Source organism: Nelumbo nucifera, chromosome 1, assembly GCF_055504915.1.
Source record: "Nelumbo nucifera cultivar China Antique chromosome 1, China Antique-T2T, whole genome shotgun sequence".
In the NCBI taxonomy this organism is placed as follows: domain Eukaryota; kingdom Viridiplantae; phylum Streptophyta; class Magnoliopsida; order Proteales; family Nelumbonaceae; genus Nelumbo; species Nelumbo nucifera.
This window is the reverse complement of record NC_142649.1, coordinates 143119896-143127216: the sequence shown is the minus strand read 5'-3', so window position 1 is coordinate 143127216 and position 7321 is coordinate 143119896. Positions and strand designations below refer to the sequence as shown.

The following is a 7321-nucleotide window of genomic DNA, read 5'->3' as shown; positions in this document are numbered from 1 at the left end:
AAGTAGTAGATTCAGAAAAGGAACCAGACCGCCTTCAATGAAAAAGGAAATGGTTCCCACTTTATATGAAAGAAAACAAAAATTGGAGGAGAGTTATTTATTTGAGAGTGTGATAAGGAAGCCAGATGTTGTGATCCCCACTTATATGAGAGTGAATTGAAGAAGTCGGGATCTCCTGAAAGCCAAACTATGTATGCATGGAATTTAGCTGCACAGCAGAAATATCTCCCATGTGTAATTCAGATGTTTTCAGGATGCTTGTGCTTTCATAGTGTGTAGAATTTTTGCTTTTAGGGGATCTTGTCACAAGAAGAAGGTGATGCAAAATTTGCACCAGTTTTTTAGGTATAAAATTTGCACTACCAATGAGTACAAATGAGAAAAAAAAAGCTATTAATTTTACACCACACAAGAGTAAAAAATTATAATCACAAATAAGCAGAAGCAAAACTGAACCAGCTACAAAAATTTGTACTTAATTCAGATTTGCACTTATAACAAACATGGCTTAAGAACTTTCATTGTTTCCAATCACAAAAAACACAATTATAAGGCAAATAATGATAATAATAATATAACAACTCGAAGAGGTATATGATTTTTATTTTCTATGAAAAGAAAAATAAAATACTATGGAAAAGAAGAAAATAAATAAATACCTCATTATATTTATATACTATTAAGTGTTCATAAAATCTTTGAAGGAAAATTCAAAAGAGAAGGGGAAATAATAGAGTAAAGGACGATAATATGACTATGAGATGAAGGTAAATGGTGAATGGAAAGGTAGATAAAAAATTAGTTGATAGAAGTGGTCATGGTGGCTAAAATCTTTCTTTCAGTACCAATTTTAGGTTGTATTTAGCATTTCTAAAGATTTATCTCCCTTTAGGGGTTAAAAATTCAGTGTTTAATATTTATAAGAGCATTTTAACTGTAAAAAAAAGATAAGCCCTTAAAATAAGGAATGCTAAATGCAGCCTTTAATCCCCTTTATGGGCTTATTGATAGGGTGATATATTTCTGGCCCGGGCCCAGAAATTTTAGACCGCGGACGTAGATTTTGTGTCTAAGCCCGATATGGTTTATCTCTTTTAAGGGCTTTCACTTGAACTGTAGCTCCAGATTTTCTTGTTTCTACTATTGTATCGGACATTTCTACCGAGAAAGATGAATGCAATTTTCCTAAAAAACCTTTGAACTGCTCATAATATTGAGTTCGATCATAAATTTCAAAGAGATCGTATCTAAGCTCATCTCAATTGATTCAAATCAAGACACTTAGCATGCTGTTCATCATTAGCGTGAGTGAAATGAATTAATTAAATTAAGGGAAAGTTCTTGATCAGTACTACTTTGGCGACAATTTGGTCCCTGAATTTTAAAATGCGACAATTTTATACCCAAATTTTTAAATGTGATAATCCAATACCCAAACTATCAAAATATGACAATGTTTGGATTTGGAATTGTTCAGTTTTTGGTCAACGTTTGGATTATTGATATAGAGAATAAGATGGTATTTGAAAAGCACTTTTGACTTTCAAATGCCACTTAATAAGTGATTAACATACTGCTTAACCACAGGTATTGGATTGTCACATTTTGAAAGTTTGGATACTGGATTATCACATTTTGAAAATCCGGATACTAAATTGTCGTATTTTAAAGTTTGGAGACCAAATTGTCACTTAAGCCAAACTATAAGGTACTGATTGAGAATTTTTCCCTTAAATTAATTATACGCTTGGATAGATTAGTTTTATCTTAGGTGGCGTTTGATAATTGGAGTCCGGTACGAAGCACAATTTTAGATCTGAAAAGGAAAGTTGAGTCAGTCTCTTCTACATTTACGTAAATGACTCGAGATGTTCCAGATTCCACCCGATATTGAGGGCATTCGAACTCTTCTTCTCAAAGAGGAAAGGAGCTCCACCACCGTCTGGCTTTTCTCTCACAGGTACATTCTTCATCCAATTCTCCATTTTTAACTTTTCTTTTCTGCTATTTTCTTAAGTTTCGAACTCTCCAACTCAAATCTCCATTTTTACTTCTTGTTTTTCAATTCAAATCTCATTATTTTGTTTATTTTTTTTTCCATTTTCTCTAGGGTTTTACAGCATTACGACTGGTGAACGCTTAACAGTGGTGAAGTAGCGGCAAAGGTGAATATGCCCAATACACCAAGGTTTCTTCTAGATTTTTCTTTATTTTATTTTGTCTTGTTCATTTTTTCTTGTTTTGGTTATATCCGTTTTGCTCCTAGGTTTACTTCGGTAAACAGGTCGTAATGCTAGCTCCATTTTCTCCTGGTTTTCTTTTAGCTCCATTTTTCCTTGTTCATTTTATATTCTTTTGCTTGCAGCTAGTGACGACAACCCCATTCATATGCAAAACCTTACAGATGTTTCCATATATTTCTGTACATTACGAGGTTTTTTGGCATGGATGGTGTTTATAAGATAAACGTTTTGTACGATTTTGTCTTAAAAAACGAGACAAAACCTGTTTTAAACATTGTGTAAGATTTTTTCACACATCAGCGCCATTATTTAGGCGCCACTAGAAGCCATCAGGCATCATACAAGCTAAATAGTAAAAAATTGATCTTGAAAATGAAAAACGTCAAAATTAGTGCTTTTTAAATAATTGGTTCACACGATTTTCGAGAGAGCCATTTATCAAATAAACGTCTCAACCAAATAACTTTTTAGGCGTTTTTTTGTTAAACGCATTTCCAATGTTGAACTGGCACCATTTCTTTCAAAAGCTATATCGATACCAAACACCATCTCTACATCTCAAACGACTGTTAAGTATATTTTTTAATAATTTATTTTTAATTTTCAAAATTTTCAAGTTGAATTCTTAAATTTGTACATATTTTCGATTTTATTTTTATTTTAATCAATTATTTGTAATTTTTAACGTATTCATAATTTTCAATGTTATTTTGAATTGAATAATTTTTATTTTTTATCAATTATTTGTATTAATTATTTATTATTTTTATTAAGTGTTAATTATTTTAATTTTTACTAGATATTAATAATTTATTTGTTTTAATTATTAATTATTTTAATCTCTATGTAGTGTTAATTATTTTATTTTTTAGTAATTATTAATTATTATATTAATTTTTTGTTCGTATTATTTCAATTATTTTGAATTTGATAAATTATTTTTATGAGATAATGCAAATTGATCTCAAATTTACCAAATAGTCTGTTCTAGGGATAAAATAATAAAATCGAGGAATTTCATATGTTAAAGGTTTGATCCAATACAAACAAACTTGTCTATTTAGAGCTTCTAAAAAGTCGAAAAGCATATATTATTCTTTTCAGATTTTAGAAACAAATAATATCCTTTTAACTTTTTCAGACTTAGATTTAAGATTTATCAAAGTCACCATAATCTATTACTTTTTTTTTGGATAATTATTTTGGATTTGTGTATGCATGAATTAAGATGAAATCCAACTTGGAGTTGTTGCCAAAGAATTCTCCTTGGCAAATGGAACTCCCAAAAGATTGTTGAATCTCTATGACGATAGTTAAGAGAAGAACCCAAATATTGAAACCTAACACTATGTTTGGTTTGAATGGAAAGGTAGGAAAACCTTGAGATGAATATCGACATCCAACTAGACATAACTCTCAAATTTAGGAAATTATAAATTAATCACATATCCACCGTTCATCACATCAACTTCCTTTTTAATGGCCTTGGTCCAACGATCTATTGCCTCAAGAGCACTAGGATATATAATCAACTAACAAATCTTACTATAAGTCTACAACAATCAACCTTAAAAGCGCCAAGATCTTATTCTAACATCCTTGCGCAACTAGAATTAGAAAACCTAGATTAACCATTTCTTTTTTAGATCAGAATCATCCACTTGGCTCCTCACCTTAATCCATGCCTACTCACCAAATTTCATCCCAAAATTCCCCTATTATACCTACTATCAAGCCTAGATCCTATTTTAGCAAATCTCATTGATTATAGCTTATCATCCATCATCCTAGATTCATTTGACCAAACAAACCTCCCCACTATGTTCGTAAACCCATAAAACCCTGGCACGTCAAATTTCATAACCAAACTCCTTCATTTGACCATTAAAAAAGTGAGATTTCATTTTGAGCCCTCTCGTTAACTAATAAACCATTGGCTGAAACCTGGAAGTCCCGAACCCAAACTAAATATGTAATTCTACACCTTTGGTCAAAGATCCATCACTTCTATCAGATTTAGGATATTTAAAAATGCCTACCCATCAAATTTCATCTCAAAATTTTCTTGTTTGACTTACCATTAAGCAAATATTCTATTTTAATAAATCTTGTTGATCCGAACTTGGCAGCCACAGATCTCCATCATCTCGACCCTATTTGGCCAATCAAACATCACCACCATGATTAGAAATCCAGAAAACCCTAACATGTCAAATTTCATAGCTTAATTCACCCATTTGACTGTTAAACTAAAAAGATACAATTTTGATATACTAAATTAAATTGCCACGTCATTTGTTCCAACCTGAAACCCCAAAATGGTGTTGGCTGATGTTAGTCCCTTTCCTGACCCACTAAGACACCAAGACAAATGAAGTCAAGTTTAATAGGCTTAAAAAGCTCAAAATACCAAAGATATCGTTACTTAAAACTAAGAAAAGACAAAACCACATTTAAAGTCCATCAAATTTACATTTTTTGCCACTAACAAGGGGTGAGCATTTGGTTATTTGGTTAAAAATTGAACCGAGTAAACCAAAATTTTAAAAACCGAACTAAAAAAATTAAAACCAAAATTGAAACCGAAACCAAATTATAGAAAAACCGAAATAATCAAAACCGGATTTTTTTATTCGGTTTTAGGTTAAAATCTAATTTTAATAATATAAACTTTATTATATATATTGTAACATATAATATATATAATATATTATAAAATATATATTATGAAATCAAAATTTATTATATTATATATATTATATATATATATATATATAATAGAAAGTTCGGTTAACTGAATTTCTAATTCTAAAAACCGAAACTGAAAACTGAATTAGTCAAAAACCAAATTAACCAAAAACCAAAAAGACCGAACCAAACAAAGCGAAACTAAAAATTTTTGTTTAGTTTTTCAATTTTAACCGAATAGTGCTCACCCTTACCACTAACAACCCCAAATACAAGACTGCTATGATAGGCATGCCCCAAGTTCTCAATGGACACACAAAACCCGTGAAAACCACCTCCAAATCAAAGACAATCTTTCAACAAAGAAGAAATGTTGACTAATCACCTTTTTCCTTGAAAAATCTTTGCCCATTTTCTTGTAAAAACCCTTTTAAAGCCCAAGCTCTTTGATGGAATGAATTTTTGAACTCTCCCCCTTCCTTTCTTTATAAATGCTGATCCAACTCGAGATCAAAAAAAGAGAGAGATCTAAAAGGGAAAGAAAGAAGAGAGCATTTTCCCAGTCTTTATATTTGCCTTCCTTCCACCCAAAATCCCAAACTACTCTGAACCTCAAATTTCAAACTCTCCTCCATTATTTTCAAGCGGAAGTTTTTGCAACCAAAAGCACTCCCTAACTCAAGAACCCATTCAAACTTCATTCTAACTCATCCCTAGCTTCTAGAAAACTTTTGACAAAGTTACATACGACAGTTAAATCTCCCACTCCATCTATAGCTCGAGTTTGTTTTTTTAGGTTGCTTAAAGTTCTGAAACCTCGAAGAACATACATTCTTGACTTCTTCTAAACTAAGTTTAGAGGTGGAGAGGCGAGGGTCTTAAGGAAATCAATACCTAAGGCCCAACAACATCACCTCAAGGTTGGTTTCAGGGGGAAGTTGAGAGCATGTTTCTCTAGATTTTGGAAATTCTAGCAATCATTTCTCTTGGTTTTCCATAAGAAATTAAGCTTGAATAATTCCCGTATTGGGCTACTACAGTAGATTGAAGAGAGGGGTCCCTAACACCTTCCCTTTCCCAATCCCTGGAACTTGAAGTCTCTCGGTTGTGTGCCTTTTTTGAGGAGAACAGAGTCACTTCCAAAGCAAGTGAATTGGTTTTTGAATCTAAAAGCGAGGGCCCATTTCCTCTGAAAAATGGGTGACGACGCCATTTCTTTGAGCTAGCCATGATCTTTCTAGAGCTTATAGCTAGAGAATGGGAAGTCCTCCCAATGGTGATGGCTGGCAACTTGGCATTCAGAGAGGGCATTGAACACATCAAGGAGACATGGACCAAAGATGTGGAAAGGATTACCCAGCATCAGAGCATTTGATAACCAGTAGAATCTTCTCATAGGGTTTTAGCGATTGAAGCATATCCATATGAATACTTGTCAACACTAGGAGTGATTCCTAATGGGGTAAGTCAGCATGTATACTACACGATTATAAATCCGGGTTCCATTCTGGCTTTCCCTTTTGCAACGCTCCTGACTAGGGCTGAGTTGCACCTAGTTACTATAGAGACGAAGGTTCAGGTTTCTCAGTCACTCTCAAAGACATGATATGGGTATAGCCATATAGGACATTGGGAATATAATAGTTTCAAATGTTAGGCAAAATCAATAGGGGGAGGCACCAAACCAAAGAACAAGAAAAATTGGAAATGAAAGGTGAAGCGATGAAGGAAACGAGGAAAATTCCTCTCATTTGAGAACCCCGTTCCCTTAAGGTCCGAGAAGATATGATTGGAATGTTGACCAAATTGACAAAGACAACAACTTCTCCACATAAGCTCTCTTAGAATCTGTTTTCAAGAAGAATTTGACATTTTCTTGGGTTTTATTAGATGGGTTTCATTTTGAAGAAGTTCTCTTGAACCAATTCCCTCAACTTCCTCAAAATTTCCATCAAATGGGTTTTATTTTGAAAATTTGAGGAATAGTGGAGGGTAGATTTGATATTTTGTTGTTTTCTGTTAGTGCTTAATGCCAATGTCAATTGTTAGAAACAGTAGGGGTACTTTTAAGGAAATAACATAATAGTAAGGGTAGAGTGCCTCATTTGGCGCATCTTTTTTGCGCGGTCTTTTGGTTGTTTACAAGCTGCACAGACTATGCCGTGATCTTTTACCGTTTGGTTTGTAACAGATCTAGCCACCAAAAGTCAATGTGCCGAAAAGACGTGAGAAACCCATTTTGGGCTGATTTTGGGAAGCTCCAAATGGAGCTTTTCGCGTCTTTCTCGCTTTATTCTCACGCAGAAAACATGGAAAGACGCACAGTAGCCAAACTTGCTTCAGGCTGTTCAGATCTTCATCTTCATAAAAAAGCTCAATGTGTCTTTTGA

General features: G+C 33.2%; 1 long non-coding RNA gene across 1 annotated transcript; it reads left to right on the top strand.

Annotated features, from left to right (window-relative positions):
- Positions 1-1865: 1865 nt before the first annotated feature.
- LOC148803934 (uncharacterized) lies at positions 1866-4678 on the top strand. The gene is made up of 2 exons (XR_016078666.1): positions 1866-1960; positions 2111-4678. It is a non-coding gene; the product is annotated as an uncharacterized LOC148803934 (long non-coding RNA).
- Positions 4679-7321: the final 2643 nt, after the last annotated feature.